The following is a 17,817-nucleotide window of genomic DNA, read 5'->3' on the forward strand; positions in this document are numbered from 1 at the left end:
GCTCTGTTGCCTGTGTCTATGTGACTGTGGTTCTGTCAGTGTGATCATGTGATATATCTGACCCCAGGAATGCGTCAATAAAGTTTCCCCTTCCTGGGACAATGAATTCACGGTGTTCTTATTTCAATTGCCAGGAGTGTATTTGATGATTACGTTCCATTTTCTCAAGACTTGTAAACCATAGGCGTGCATATCATTATTGATTCCAATTGTGGTTTATAAATTACGGAATATAAGGGTTCAAAGTTTGTGGCTTACCAAAGCGATTTGTTTTACATTTGTTCTTCATTTAGAATCTGTCAGAAATCCATCATCGAAGATACAGTAGCGTGAAGATCAGCTCATACCACCGTGGAAAGTACTGCAGGAAACTCTGGCATTCGGCCTCTGTCTCAAGTACCAACCGATCCTATTCAATGGAGTAGTTATGTGCAATCTGAACAGCAAACCTTTACGATTATGATTATACACTATCGGAAAAAATCAATGCACCATTTTAGAGGTTCAATTCACTCAAGATTTAGTGTTGCAACAGTGCATATGGAGTACATGAAATGATTACGTTTACAAATCAGTAGTGCAAGCGGTTCTCAGGTACTGTGTACCGACAAACGCTGAAACGCCAATATTACTGCGTTGAGTACCTCCACGGATGGCAGTGCAGCCAATGACTCTGGCATCCGGTCGATCGTACAGATGGCGAATGTTGCCCTGGGATGCGTTATGCCACGTTTGCCAGACCTTTTTACGTAGTTTCGTAAGAGTTATTGGTTGACGAGCCGCACGGATCACTTCTCGTTCCATCAAATCCCAAACTTGTTCGACTGGAGACAAGTCTGGAGATCATGCTAGCCAAGGACGTTGTTGCACGTCTAGTTGAGTACGTTGGTTTTTATGGGCAGTGTGGGGGGAGCATTATACTAATGGAACAACACATCACCTTCGGAACAACACGTCACCTTTCTGTTGCAAGAACGGCCAAAGAACAGCTCTAACAACATTCTCCACCTAGCGAGCATTGGTTAGCATCCCCTCCAGAAATACCAAAGGTGAACGAGAGTTGTAGGTTATCGCAGCCCATACCATAAGGCTTGGGATGGGAGAAGTGTGTCTTGAAAGAATGTACTCCTCGAGTCAGTGCTCATCAGCTCTATGCCGCACGTGCAAACAACCATCGCTTGCCTGCAGGTATTTTCCCCGTCGTGTACATAGTTCCCGTGAAATCATTATTGCGCATTCCTACACATTGCACCCAATTTTCGTAAGATTTAGCTAAGCAAAACAAGCCACCACACTACGCACAACAATTGTTACGATCATTCTCCACCAAAACAATACAACGAGTCGTATTTTCGCGTACTTCTTTCGCTGTTAAACTAAATTTTGAAGCAATTCTTCTTAATGATCTGCACTGTCAGTTCTGTTGGGTTGGTTATTTTTTGCATCCGTCCGGAAAATAATGCTGCTCCATGTGTTTGTCGAGAGTATCAAACAAAGTATCCTTACGTTTGTAAAGACTCTGCTATATATATATCTTGTAAGTAGTGTGAATTTTTATCGGCAACTTCACGAGTAGCTAGGCGCGTCTGCTAAGTAGAGTGACCTCGCAACGATTTTTAGCTGCTAGCACACCGTTAGCTGTGCGTTCGAAAAGACTAATAAAATTACATTTCGACGCCTTTGAGAAATGGTTTTACTGAAACAAAGCTTTTAAAAAAATAACCGTCTTTAATACTTGTTTGGCTATTCGCAAAGGCTATCGTTATTAACTGCAGCGTTTTAGTGGATGTTTCTGGGGGGCGGGACGGATAGGTGGGGTCGTTCTGCAAAGAAACAATAACTTTGACGCAATTCACTGCTTAACATATCTGTCGTTTATATAACCGAGTATTTTTCCACTAAACAACAGTGCCAGTATTTACATCTGGGTCAGGAATAAGGACAAAAACATGTTGGTGTTTTCCCTCTGAAAATGGATAATAATGTCTGCAGAAATCGATCTCCATTTCTACATGGGCAAATTTTGAAAATAATTCTTTTCATCGAACTTAAAACCATTATTGAAATTTTTCTCAAAACAAGGAAACTATTGTTTTCAGACAAGAATGAAACTAGGAAGACATTAATTGTTAATTAGTTTTGCAATCAGATTATCAAAGATATTCAAATAGAAATGAAGTTAATATTTTTGACTTACTAACCATGGACCTTGCCATTGGTGAGGAGGCTTGCGCCCTGTTGAGAGGCCGGACAAACGCGTGGTTCCTGAAGAGGGGCAGCAGCCTTTTCAATAGTTGCAGGGGCAACAGTCTAGATGATTGACTGATCTGGCCTTGTAACACTAACCAAAACGGCCTTGCTGTGCTGGTACTGCGAACGGCTGAAAGCAAGGGGAAACTACAGCCGTCATTTTTCCCGAGGACATGCAGCTTTACTATATGGTTAAATGATGATGGCGTCCTCTTGGGTAAAATATTCCGGAGGTAAAATAGTCCCCCATTCGGATCTCCGGGCGGGGACTACTCAGGAGGACGTCGTTATCAGGAGAGAGAAAACTGGCGTTCTACGGATCGGAGCGTGGAATGTCAGATCCCTTAATCGGGCAGGTAGATTAGAAAATTTAAAAAGGGAAATGGATAGGTTAAAGTTAGATATAGTGGGAATTAGTGAAGTTCGGTGGCAGGAGGAACAAGACTTTTGGTCAGGTGAATACAGGGTTATAAATACAAAATCAAATAGGGGTAATGCAGGAGTAGGTTTAACAATGAATAAAAAGTAGGATTGCGGATAAGGTACTACAAACAGCATAGTGAACGTATTATAGTGGCCAAGATAGACACGAAGCCCATGCCTACTACAGTAGTATAAGTTTATATGCCAACTAGCACTGCAGATGACGAAGAAATTGAAGAAGTGTATGATGAGATAAAAGAAATTATTCAGGTAGTGAAGGGAGACTAAAATTTAATAGTCATGGGTGACTGGAATTCGACAGTAGAAAAAGGGAGAGAAGAAAACATAGTGGGTGAATAATGATTGGGGCTAAGAAATGAAAGAGGAAGCCGTCTGGTAGAATTTTACACAGAGCATAACTTAATTATAGCTAACACATGGTTCAAGAATCATGATATAAGGTTGTACACATGGAAGAATCCTGGAGATACTAGAAGATATCATATAGATTATATAATGGTAAGACAGAGATTTAGGAACCAGGTTTTAAATTGTAAGACATTTCCAGGGGCAGATGTGGACTCTGACCACAATCTATTGGTTATGAACTGTAGATTAAAACTGAAGAAACTGCAAAAAGGTGGGAATTTAAGGGGATGGCAGCTCGATAAACTGAAAGAACCAGAGGTTGTACAGAGTTTCAGGGAGAGCATAAGGGAACGATTGACAGAGATGGGGGAAAGAAATACAGTAGAAGAAGAATGGGTAGCTCTGAGGGATGAAGTAGTGAAGGCAGCAGAGAATCAAGTAGGCAAAAAGACGAGGGCTAGTAGAAATCCTTGGGTAACAGAAGAAACATTGCATTTAACAGATGAAAGCAGAAAATATAAAAATGCAGTAAAAGAAGCAGGCAAAACGGAATACAAACGTCTCAAAAATGAGATCGACAGGAAGTGCAAAATGGCTAAGCAGGGATGGATAGCGGACAGATGTAAGGATGTAGAGGCTTATCTCCCTAGGGGCAAGATAGATACTACCTACAGGAAAATTAAAGAAACCTTTGGAAAAAAGAGAGCCACTTGTATGAATATCAAGAGCTCAGACGGAAATCCAGTTCTAAGCAATGAACCGAAAGCAGAAAGGAGGAAGGAGTATATAGAGGGTCTATACGAGAATGATTTACTTGAGGACAATATTATGGAAATGGAAGAGGGGGTAGATGAAGATGAAATGGGAGACACGATACTGCGTGGAGAGTTTGACAGAGCACTGAAAGACTTGAGTTGAAACAAGGCCCCGGGAGTAGACAACATACCATTAGAACTACTGACGGCCTTGGGAGAGTCAGTTCTGACAAAACTCTACCAACTGGTGAACAAGATGTATGAAACAGGCGAAATACCCTCAGACTTCAAGAAGAATATAATAATTCCAATCCCAAAGAAAGCAGGTGTTGACAGATGTGAAAATTACCGAACTATCAGTTTAATAAGTCACAGCTGCAAAATACTAACGCGAATTCTTTACAAACGAATGGAAAAACTGGTAGAAGCCGACCTCGGGGAAGATCAGTTTGGATTCCGTAGAAATGTTGGAACACGTGAGGCAATACTGACCTTACGACTCATCTTAGAAGAAAGATTAAGGAAAGGTAAACCTACATTTCTAGCATTTGTAGACTTAGTGAACACTTTTGACAATGTTGACTTGAATATTCTCTTTCAAATTCTGAAGGTGGCAGGGGTAAAATACAGGGAGCGAAAGGCTATTCACAATTTGTACAGAAATCAGATGGCAATTATAAGAGTCGAGGGGCACGAAAGGGAAGCAGTGGTTGGGAAGGGAGTGAGACAGGGTTGTAGCCTCTCCCTGGTGTTATTCAATCTGTATATTGAGCAAGCAGTAAAGGAAAAAAGGAAAAATTCGGAATAGGTATTAAAATCCATGGAGAAGAAATAAAAACTTTGAGGTTCGCCGATGACATCGTGATTCTGTCAGAGACAGCAAAGGACTTGGAAGAGCACTTGAACGGAATGGACAGTGTCTTGAAGGGAGGATATAAGATGAACATCAACAAAAGTAAAACGAGGATAATGGAATGTAATCGAATAAAGTCGGGTGATGCTGAGGGAATTAGATTAGGAAATGAGACACTTAAAAAAGTAAAGGAGTTTTTCTATTTGGCGAGCAAAATAACTGATGATGGCCGAAGTAGAGAGGATATAAAATGTAGACTGACAATGGCAAGGAAAGCGTTACTGAAGAAGAGAAATTTGTTAACATCGAGTATAGATTTAAGTGTCAGGAAGTCGTTTCTGAAGGTATTTGTATGGGGTGTAGCCATGTATGGAAGTGAAACATGGACGATAAGTAGTCTGGAGAAGAAGAGAATAGGAGCTTTCGAAATGTGGTGCTACAGAAGAATGCTGAAGATTACGTGGGTAGATCACATAACTAATGAGGAGGTATCGAATAGTATTGGGGAGAAGAGGAGTTTGTGGCACAACTTGACTAGAAGAAGGGATCGGTTGGTAGGACATGTCCTGAGGCATCAAGGGATCACAAATTTTTAGCATTTGAGGGCAGCGTGGAGGGTAAAACGCGTAGAGGGAGACCAAGAGATGAATACACTACGCAGATTCAGAAGGATGTAGGTTATAGTAGGTACTGGGAGATGAAGAAGCTAGCACAGGATAGAGTAGCATGGAGAGCTGCATCAAACCAGTCTCAGGACTGAAGACCACAACAACAACAACAACAACTTACTAAATTTACCTTAATCTTGAGCAACTAAGTCAAATCAACCAATGAATCTTACAAAGCAACCTTTCACAGTTGTAGCGTAATTTTCTGGTTTGAATACTTGCATAACAACTTTATTAAAATTGCAGTATAAAACATTACAGTGACAGAGATGCTTTTTAGTTAATAAACTGTTGAAAATGATTTAGTAAAATGGACATAGTTTTAAGTAAGTTAACGCAAATTACTTTAAAATAATCGCTATTGTTTTCAATAGCAGCACCACATTTTCCCTAACATTGCTGTGTCTCCTGTGATAATTCTGAATATAAAACTGAATGCCAAAATTCTTGCCTTGAACCCCCAGTGCAGTCGTGAGTATTGTGCAGATTAGCTTTCACATTATCTCCATGTCTCGTATTAGATGGTAGACAAAGTGCACCATATTACCTACATATTAGAACAATGATTGATACATCTGTGGTGCAACCCATAGCAACACAGTATTTTGCCTGGAAAAATCTTACTTCTAAGCCTACGATTTATATGATACGACAGTAGTGGAGCTGGGTACATTCGAGCAGAGCCTGCATTGTGGCCAGACTTCCAATGACGTCATCAATGATGTAGCCAGGCAACGTTCCCAGATTTTCTGTCACTCCTACTCTCACTCCTCTGACATTACGGGAGAATTGCTTTATTTATAACAATTGTGGGAAATTCAGCAAAAATATTGTAAACTCAAATCAGTCTGGAACCGCGATACCGGTACGGTCGCAGGTTCAAATACTGCCTTGGGCATAAATGTGTGTGATTGATGTCCTTAGGTTAGTTAGGTTTAAGACTGAAGTAGTTGTAAGACCTCAGATGTTTAGTCCCATAGTGCTCAGAGCCATTTGAACTATTTTTGTAAACTCAAAACAGACCAGTTGTACTGCATTGTCTGCCCCCTCCCCCTCCTGTGACACCACAACTCATCAGAATTCAATTGTTATAACTGTAAACTGGTGGAAAATTTAAAAAAAACATGCAAGATGGGTAATTATCCTATTGGTTGAAAATCCAAGATCTCTGACATGGAGATTCGAACACAGTCTCTATGACGTGAAGGACGTTACGCTCACTCCGCCAAACTCCAGTATGATGTCATTCTGACATGAACACGCCGTATTGAAGACGACACAAGCCATATATCTACATTTGTAGTCTTTTGAGACGCTAAACTGTGATAGGCAGTGTTACAGATGTATAAATGGAGCAGCTCCTGTCCTCAGTTGATATATTCATTGCAATTTAGGAAGCTATTGCTGCCTTTTCTTCCTTTGGAAATGAAAACCTGCAAACGTTACCAAAAGGACGTAGTACCATGGTTTCTGAATCGTAAAATAGGTAGATGTGATATGTCATCACGGTTCAATCAGCTAAGTGCTGTTGTGCAATGCCAGGTGTACCATTTTTGAACCTACAAGGAAGCAGATTATTTTTCTACATGAAAGAAATGCCACCAAATTGTACATGGTATGGATTCCACATTAAACTCGATGAGGATAAACTATAGATACCAGGTTATGTAACACGTATATGCACTGACGTAATTCAATATGTCAGATATCCAAAAACAACAGAAATAAAACTACAGTACCTTTGTAACCGCCATGGAACACACATTTCATAAGAATGTGTACTTATTTGCCGACAGGGTTAAGTTACTGTAACGCCCAAGTTCTTTTAATCGAAAATGTATAAAGTTGGACCTCATGTAGGACTACATATTGTGTTATTTTTAACATAGTTGTCAATATTTTACTTTAAGTTACATTCAGAGTGTAGTATAAATTTTTGTCATTTTAAGCAGTGCTATGTATTTTTGTTATCATTTGTGTTACTCAGTTTCGCATTATGAAGGTAGTTTGGGTATTCATCACAATTTTAAAAATGTAGGACACGACTAATGACAATGTCTGCCCTGGAACATGAAACATAATGTATTGCTGTTAGTAGCTGCAGGATAGCGTGCCAGAGAGATTATTTTTCCAAGTAGTTTAATGTCTTCATTCAATTTTACTCGACTGCCAACGTGTACAGAATTCTTCAGTCTGGTTTTCAACATGGTTTGGCTACTGCAACGAATGTACTGTGCAAATTTTAGAATCTGAGGAAAGTGTCTGTTGAGAAATGTTAACAAAACTGTGCATTTTGCTGATATAAAAAGCCGTTTGCAAATATTGTCAGCTTAGTATCATCAGTCAAAACTAGTATCTGCGGAAGAATAGCTTTTTGGTCACCTATTTTCAGTAGAAATGCTCTACCCTGTAGGTTTAACACGGCATCGCTGCTATCGCATAAAAGAACCAACTGAACAACAATGACATAATGAAAGGTCTCTCTGTTTTACCGGTCACAAACCACGTTGTTAGATCCTTTTCGAAAAGTTGTCAGAAAGTAAAAGTTTCCAAAATTGTAATGAATGTATCAATGGAAGATATAATGAGCTGCTCCTTTAATTTGTTTGCAAGAACGGCTACAGCAGTTTAGCATCTCGAACGATCACATAAATCGTGTTTCATAAAGCATATGTGTTTCACAATGATGTAACACTTAAGTTTGGCAGAGTGAACATAACGTCCTTCCTATGACGTCACAGTAAAAGATGGTGACGTGAGATGTTGGAACCGGAGATACTGGCAGAGCCAGTATGGTTGTCAGGTTACCCCAAACCTATGATGTCACAGGTGGACATGAGCACAGTATTCACGAATGCCAGATCTCTTGTCCAAGATTCACACTGAAGTGACAAAAGTTATGGGACATATACAGACGGCGGTAGTATTGCGTACACAATATACACGAGCAGTGCTTTGGCGAAGCTATCATTCATACAAAGGTGATTCATGTGAAAAGGTTTTTGACATGGTTATGGCCACACGACGGGAACTAACAGACTTTGAACGTGGAATGGTAGTTGGAGCTAGACGCAGCTATATTCCATTTCTGAAATACTAAGTAAATTCAATACTCCGAGCTCCACAGTGTCAAGAGTGCCGTGAATGCCGAACTTCAGGCCCTACCTCTCAGCGCGGACAAAGTAGTGGCCAATGGTCATCACTTAATGATCGAGAGCAGCAACTTTCGCTTAGACATGTCTGTGCTAACAGACAAGTAACATATCGTGACATAACCGTCGAAACCAATGCAGGACGTACGGCGAACGTATTCATTAGGACAGTGTGTTAATGGGCTATGGCAGCAGACAATCGACGTGAGTGCCTTTACTTACAGTACGATATCGCCTGCAGTGCCTCTCGTGACCATATCGTTTGGAGCCTAGACGACTGGAAAAGCGTACCCTGGTCAGATGAGTCTCGATTTCAGTTTATTAGAACTGATCTTATGGTTCGAGTGTGTCGGCAGACCCCACAAGGCCTTGGGCCCAAGTTGCCAACAAGGCACTGTCCAAGCTGGTCGTCCTCTGGTGCAACTGAGACTACTTGGAGACCATTTGCTGCCATTCATGAATTTTTGTGGATGACAATGCGTCATGTCACTAGGCCCAAATTGTTCGCGATTGGTTTGAAGAACTTTCTGGACATTTCGAGCGAATGATTCGGCTACCCAGATCGCCCGACAGGAATCCCATCGAACATTCAAGGGACCTAATCGAGCGATCAATTCGTGCACAAAATTCTTCACCGGAAAAACTTTGATAGTTATGGATGGCCATAGAGGCAGTGTGGCTCAATAATTCTGCAGGGCCTTCCAATAATTTGTTGAGTCCGTGTCAGGTCGAGATGCTGCACTGCACCGAGCAAAAGGAGGTGCGAACGATATTAGGAGGTATCCCATGACTTTTGACACCTCAGTGTGAAATGGTGAGATTTTTTTTTAAAATGCACTTGCCCATACGTTAAAAACTCACACAGCTTTCATGTTTAAACAATTCCTCACCCCTCTGAGGCAACAGGTCGCCACCCTAAGTTTGCAACCCAAGAACTGACTTGCCCTAAGGTGGTCATTATGAAATAGATTCGAATTCTGCGATTATGCACTGACATCGGCTGTTCGCGACTCATTAAAATTTGTGCAGGACCGTGGTTCCAACCCGGATTAGCTGCATACTGCGTGCGGTCGCCTTAACAACTTCGGCTATCCGAGCATACCTCCAGGACTGATACAAGCTTACTTAAGTCACATAGTCACAATCGTATGTTCGCAAAATTCGTGATTCCGAAACATGGAGACAAGTATCGTCATTTTTGGTCGTCGAGGCATGGATACATTATTGACAGTTACAATATCTGTGTTTATACAGTGTCTCTATCTTCACAACACAATGTCCTTCAAACATCCTTGGCTGAATTTGTAACCAAGTTCATTTGATATGCGGTAACTTCAGATAGCGGTATGTGTTTCGTTTCTACTGTTTCTGTGACGATCACTTAAGACACATTAGATAGTAAGGGGATTTCTAACATCAAGATTGAGCTCAATCTCTAATGATCGCATTGTCGCCGGAATGTTGAACTCTTATCTTCCCTACTTTCTTGTTCCCATAACGAGAGACGTCATGCATCACAATAGTCAAAATCAGCTGGCAGAGATGATTCCTCAGTCACTTAGATTTTCCCTGGTTAACTTTACACGTTTATACTGATATGTTGTAGGGTTTACAACTAGGCAGATGGGCATACATTCATACTTTCGCTGATTGTTATACATAAAGAACAACCTAAAACAATAGAAAGTAATCTGAGAGAGATTTGAGAACTTCGAAATAACTTTTGTTTTGCAAACAAAGGTCACAAATTTTAGTCACTAGTGGCCATCTAATTTGTTTCCAAGAAAATCAGATATGAACAACAGTAACAAAGAAAATATTTAACTTATATGGTTCGACAAACTTGTTCCTTAATAACTCTTCTCTATGATGTTAAATGTTCAGATTAAGTGCTTTGTTGGAACTAAGGCCTTTATTTTCTCCCTCCGCTGTTTATATACTTCGTGCTGCAACTATTCTAATTAAAATGATTTTCTAATAACTACCAAGTCATAGTGATCCACTTTTAATATAAAGAAAATACTTTTGGGAAGGTGTCCTTAGATTAACACGAAATGAAACGCAATACATTAGGCAACGTAATATAATGCATTTGGGTAGGATAACTGAATACTCTGTGTAAACAACAGAGCCTTCTCAGTTGTCACCTGTTTGGCTTTTTCTTGTGAACTTTGTCATTATTTGTTCAGGTATTGCCAATCGTTTCTCACAGTGCGTGTCCTGCGCTGCTGTCTGGAGAACTCCATCCCCGCTTTTCCGGATGACAGAGCGCTCCGTTGTTCAGTGGGTGGCACACTAACGCTTGCGACAATCAAACGGCTCTCGCTGTCTATTCCGGGGATGATATAACGTCTTCGCCATTTGTAATGCTCTCTATTTATTTATTTATTTATTGTACCGTGCTACCAAATTAAGGAGAGCGCCGGCCGCGGTGGTCTCGCGGTTCTAGGCGCGCAGTCCGGAACCGCGCGACTGCTACGGTCGCAGGTTCGAATCCTGCCTCGGGCATGGATGTGTGTGATGTCCTTAGGTTAGTTAGGTTTAAGTAGTTCTAAGTTCTAGGGGACTGATGACCACAGCTGTTAAGTCCCGTAGTGCTCAGAGCCATTTGAACCATTTTTGAAATTAAGGAGAAGTCTCCATAGTCATGGAACGAGTCAATACATGAAATTATAACACGATATTAGAAACAGATAAAATGAAATTATAAAAAACATATTCAGGTGACAAGTCGTAAGTTTAAATAAAGAAAATCAACAATGTAACACTGGAATTTGCTTAATTGTTTAGCTCTTCCAGGAGCTGCTCGACAGAATAGAAGGAGTGAGCCATGAGGAAACTCTCCAGTTTAGACTTAAATGAGTTTGGGCTACTGCTAAGATTTTTGAGTTCTTGTGGCAGCTTATTGAAAATGGATGCAGCAGAATACTGCACTCCTTTCTGCACAAGAGTCAAGGAAGTGCATTCCACATGCAGATTGAATTTCTGCCTAGTATTAACTGAGTGAAAGCTGCTAACTCTTGGGAATAGGCTAATATTGCTAACAATAAACGACATTAAAGAAAATATATACTGTGAGGGCAATGTCAGAATTCCCAGACTATTGAATAGGGGTCGACAAGAGGTTCTCGAACTTACACCACATATAGCTCTATAAACTAAATGAAGTAATAAATTTCCCCTAGTGTATTGATCGAAGAAAAAAAATAATTACTGGGTTGAACATAGGTGCATTCTACATTACGTCATGTACCCCAACTACAATGATTAAATTTTAATTAAAACTGTTTATTGTCTTTAAAATTCAGACATTAATGTAGGCTGGTGAAAGAAACTATGCGATTAAATGACTTGAAAATAGCTTGAGCTCTCAACAAAGTGTTTAGCGAACACGCAGCAAAAAAAAAAAAAAAAAAAAAAAAAAAAAAAAAAAAAAAAAAAAAACTGGAAAAAGCAAACAGTGTTCATAGTGAAGATCTAACCGAAGCTGAAATCCAAACCTTATGTTCGAAGTCCATCAATGGCAAACTGGGCTAAAGTTCAGACTCAGTGCACAAGTTCAGAGTTCAAATGAAGTTCAGACGCAAAAATAAGTTCTCCTGAACTTCTGGCAGAAATACGAGTCCAAATTTCAAGCAACCGCCTTTTAACCATCCAAATTTTGCTTTTCCATGATCTACCTAAATTACTCAGTTAACCATTTCCTTGAAAAGTACTCGGTCGTTTTTCTTCCTCATCCGAGTTTGTACTCCATTTCTGATGACGACTTGATCGACGGAACGTTGAACGCTAACCTTCTTTGTCTCCTTATTTTATGAAATGAAACGCAATCTAACGGAGCAATACTTTAAGCAATGTAATATTATGCATTTTGCAGGATAACTGAAAACTCTGTTGTTTCAAGATCTAGAGATTTAATAGCAGCATCGGTGCCACGAATGTGTAAAAATTCTTGAAACCGCAGAAAGTTGCGATATTTTTAGCTCCATCGCTGAGAACCTTGGAAAATGAGCATGAACACTCTGCCCGCTAATATAAGCACTGACACCTGTGCTCTAAAGAACTCGTGTAACAACGCGCCTCGTAGCACAGGCCTGCTCGACAGCGTACTGTGTACTCCTCCCATGACGGAGCGTGAAGGTAAAGTTGACATCAAATCAAAAATTGGTTTGAATACCGCAGTGCTTTACGAGCTATTCTGTTATTAGAGGTGATACAACGTTACCTTTCAACGATTTTGGCCCTGATTTCGTATCATACATCCAGTAAAACGAGGACTCCGAACCAGGATCCAACACGACAGTTTTACCATTAACGAACATTGCAAGAGGCGAAACAAGGGATACGTGGCCGTTAAAAGTTATACGAATTACCGGTACCGAACCCATATGCTTTGTTTCTGTAGTGTGACATTTAACCACTGAACCATCGAGCTACAGGATGCGATATGCAACGCTGAAACCAGAATTTCCTTCCTTAGAGTGTCTCTCAACTGCTCTGGAATACCGATGAGGTCATGGTACATTAGGAGGAATTACAGTCTCAGCATAGATGCTTATACTTGTATTTAAAAATAACGTGTTTTGAAAGCTGACGTCCTTATGGTGCCACGTAGGACTGTGTATTCGTAACAGAAGGCAAACGGGCAATTGCAACAATTTAGTCTGTGTCACAATTCGTAGTAATTGATGGAAAATCATCGAGTAAAGCAGAAGTGAGTTCAGAAGTTCCCCAAGGCAGTGTTACAGGCCCTTTTCTGTTCCTTATCTGTATAAAAGAATTAGGAGACAATCTGAGCAGCCGTCTTAGGTTGTTTGCGGATGACGCTGTCGTTTATTGACTAGTTAACAAATTGCAAAACAATTTAGGAAATATATCTGTATTGTGTGAAAATTAGCAATTGACCCTAAATAACGAAAAGCGTGAGGTCATCCACATGAGTGTTACGAGGAATACTTCGGTTACACAATAATTCAGTCAATCCAAAGGCCGTAAATGGAACTAAATACCTAAGAATTACAATTACGAACAAATTAAATAGGAAGGAACACACAGAAAATCTTGTGGGGAAGGCTAAAAAAAGGTTGAGTTTTATTGGCAGGACACTTAGAAAATGTAATAGATCTACTGAAGAGGCTGCCTACACTACGCTTGTCCGTCCTCTTTTAGAATATTGCTGCGCGGTGTGGGATCCATAGAAGAAAGGATTGACAGAGTACATCGAGAAAGTTCAAAGAAGGGCAGGACGTTTTGTATTATCGCGAATAGAGAAGAGAGTGTCATTGAAATGATACAAGATTTGGGGTGGACGTCATTAAAACAAATGCGTTTCTCATTGCGGCGGTATCTTCTCGCGTAATTTCAATAGCTGGTTTTCTCCTCTGAATGCGAAATTTTTTTGTTGACTCCGACCTACATCGGAAGAAACGATCAGCATAATAAAATAAGGGAAATAAGAGCTCGCACGGAAATATATAGGTGTTCGTTTTTTCCGCGTGCTGTTCGAGATTGGAATAATAGAGAATTATTGCGAAGGTGGTTCGATGAACGCTCTGCCAGGCACTTAAATGTGATTGCAGAGCGTCCATATAGATGTAGATGTAAAGGTACATATAGACTGGAAAGTTTTTAAACATCACAAGGCATACAGGAATATTTGTATAGATCCGGACAGAAATAGCATGTCTCTTACTGAAGGTTCTTTAGTGCATCATCAACCCGACTGGGGGAGGAGAATTTATTCCACTTTTATACTCATCCCGAAATCCCGTATTTAATGTTACGTTATGCGTGTTGTTCAGAAAAAATTTCGTGCTTAATGCTACCATGTGTTGTCCAGCGTGCTGCACATTAATTGGGTGGTGTTGATTACACATGGACATGACTGACAGCTTCTGTGTAAAAGCTGACTTACATCGCCCCGCAGATGAACCTCGTTCGCAGTGCCTCACGTCAAGGTGCTGACATCATGCTGATTCGGCAGACGCGCTGTGCAGTCTTTTAGCGGCAGTTTTGTACTCTAACCTTTGTTCTTAATGTTGAGCGACTGTGGGGATACCTAACGCTGTTAGCATAGATAACTCTGCTTAATCTCACACTAATGAAACTGGCGCTCAGTGTAGGAAACAGTTGATTTCTTTGAGAGCAAACACAACAAGACTTAGTAAGTTCTATAGCGGCTGATAGCATTTAAAAACCTAGTACCTGGACAGTCACATATTTTTCTAAAGAATGTTAATAAGGATTCCATAGAAAGATGGAAATATTGAATAATCCAAAAATAAAAGGAGAAGTCGAAAGTCAGAAATTGGAATTTTATTGACAGAACAAGTTGAAAGGCACAGTTTAGTGAGATTGTTGTAATACTGGCAAATTGTCACAGTGGTTAAAATTTTCACTGATAGACGGCGCTTTGGATAGAGAGTAGTTTGTACAGTTACGCAGAGTAGTTCGTAGTTGCCCTGCTTTGCTACATTTACTGTTCCATTTAGCAAAAATTTTGCCTCGTTATCTGCAGGGCATTTAACGGCAAGACCGAGCTACTTTCAGCTGATGACAATAAATTTTTATCTATTAGTTTTCACTTTTCCATTGCTTTTGTCTTACTCCGTTCTTTTAAGCAATAGTCTGGAAAAGTGGTTACTTGGATCTGTCAGTAGAGTCTTGCAACGAGGAACTGGCCATGGGAATATGAGTTTAGGAGTGACGCCTATGAGGACGACACTTTCGTTGGAAACATTTTAGACACGTACAAAGTGGTAATACATACAGCCTATTACGTGTGTTGCCATGTCTTCCTATAATTCTAGCTCTACATCTGTCGAAGGGAGCCAAAAAGAAATATAAATGCCGATTTGGTAGTTAGAGTTGCTGTTATTTTTTGTTTTATTTAATTTAAGCGCATTATGTTGCACTTCCAGCAACAACAATCACAAATTGGTATCTTTTCAAACCCAGATATCCATTTCACCACCGAGCTATCGTTTTATACTGCTTAATCAGGGAACATGATACACAACAATGACATGAAAATACTATTAATATATTATAATATACACTGTTGAGTCAAAACATGATGACCACTGCCCACCAAGACGTTGGATGTCGCCTGGTGGCGTTGAGGACCCGTAATGTGGTAACAAATGTACGTAAGCGGAGCAGACATGGACAGGGGATCATCCTAGCAAAGATATGGGCTGCAAATGAAGAAATCCATTGAGATAAGCGACTTTGACAAAAAATAAATTATTATTACGGAGAGCCTGTGAACGAGTATTTCGGAAACGGCGAAGCTGGTCAAATTTCACGTGCTACTGTCTTGAGCATCTACTGTAAGAGGTAGCAGGGCAGTGAAACTACCAGTAGGCGCTAAATCGATGGGCGTCCACGACTCTTCACTGCGCATTGGGTTCGGAGGCTAGTCTGCTCTGTAAGGTAGGATAGATGATGATCTGTAGCACCGAAAGAGCACAATGATGGTGCACGCACAAGCGCATCGGATCATACCGTTCCTCGTACATTGTTTAACATGGAGCTCGGCAGTTGATCCACCTACGTGTTCACATGTTGACATAACAACATAATCAGTTACGACTGCAGTGGGCACGGGAAGATCGGAATTCGAGCGCCGATAAATGGAAACGTGTCGGCTCTTCGGGTGAATCACACTTTTCTCATACTAGGGCAATCGTCGTCTCCACATTCACTTCCAGCAGCATAACTGTTCGTGTCTCGGAACGAGAACCGTGATACAGTGGTTTGGGGAGCATTATTGTGAACTCAAGTTGATGTTTCGACTACCAAATTCGCCTGATGTAAATTCTATGGAACCCATCAGCGTCGCTATCAGTCGCCATCAGCGCGTACGCAAATCAACCCGGAGTGGCCGTGTGGTTCTAGGCGCTAAAGTCTGGAGCCGAGCGACCGCTACGGTCGCAGGTTCGAATCCTGCCTCGGGCATGGATGTGTGTGATGTTCTTAGGTTAGTTAGGTTTAATTAGTTCTAAGTTCTAGGCGACTGATGACCTCAGAAGTTAAGTGGCATAGTGCTCAGAGCCATTTGAGCAAATCAGCGGCCCGTTATTTGAGCGGTTTACATGAACTGTGCATAGAAATCTAATGCCACAGACCTCCACAGACCTGCCAACAAACTGTCGGATCCCTGTTACGCAGAATCAGTGATGTATTTCGTTCCAAAGACAGACAAACACGGCCGCGCGGGGTAGCCGAGAGGTCTTAGACGTCTTGCACGGTCCGCGCGGCTCCCCCCGTCCTAGGTTTGAGTCCTCCCTCGGGCATGGGTGTGTGTGTCGTCCTTAGCGTAAGTTAATTTAAGTTAGATTAAGTAGTGTGTAAGCTTAGGGACCGATGGCCTCAGCAATTTGGTCCCATAAGATCTTACCGCAAATTTCCAAGTTCCTACAGACAAACACGCTATTAAGCAGGTGGTCATAATGTTTTGGCTCATCACTGTATGAAGAAAAAAGCCGAATAAAATGTATCTGAACTAATTTACTACCTCTATTGTAACAATTTTTAAGCTTGTGTGATATTGCCAGGTCTTAGTGTGACGCTAGTAGCTGAAGGTATGCTTAATATGCTAAACTTTCAGATGGCGTTTACAAACTGGATCTCTTTTTCATGGTCAGTGAAATCTCGGCTTTCGGCTTTACTTGTCCTCAGCGAGTCTATGACTGCACCTCATTCTGCACTAGTGCCACAACTGTAGAATGTCTTGCACTTTACTTCAGGCCATATACAGTCATTATGTGTTTGGTTAATTCGGGAAGACAGTAAAGTCATTATTTCCCGGTGATATACGAAGTGATATATTCATATCCTTCTGTTCAGCATGTCTACGAAACGTTTAAAGTGGGAGTCAGTCATCTTGTTAGGAATTCACTGCGTATTGTTTCGTACCTCATGTAGGCGTCCGATTGCAGACTCGCGAGTAAAGTGTGATAAGTATCACTAGATTAACGTTAATTATGCTTCAATAAAAATAGTTGAAAATAATGAATGAACGTAACTAAAGACGTTGCTTAGAAAAAAAAGAATGCATAGGGTTTTGCAACAAAATATTCATCCTTAAGAATTGTCACGCCAACACCGCATAACAACGCCTCGTCCACAGATCGGCGAGGACTAGTGTCCACATGTTTCCTCATGTGTGCTATGTCCTTCCGAAGCAGGATGATTAGGTGCCGCACAACTACCGAACTGCGCGGAAGTTGATTGCTACGTTTCTCTTTCTGATAGAAATATTCCCAGACAATTTCTATTGAATTAAGACTGATTGACTTAGCTGGCCATTCTGGATGCAGTAAACTACCTGACTGATCGTGAAA

The sequence above is a fragment of the Schistocerca gregaria genome, chromosome X, assembly GCF_023897955.1.
Source record: "Schistocerca gregaria isolate iqSchGreg1 chromosome X, iqSchGreg1.2, whole genome shotgun sequence".
Lineage (NCBI taxonomy): Eukaryota > Metazoa > Arthropoda > Insecta > Orthoptera > Acrididae > Schistocerca > Schistocerca gregaria.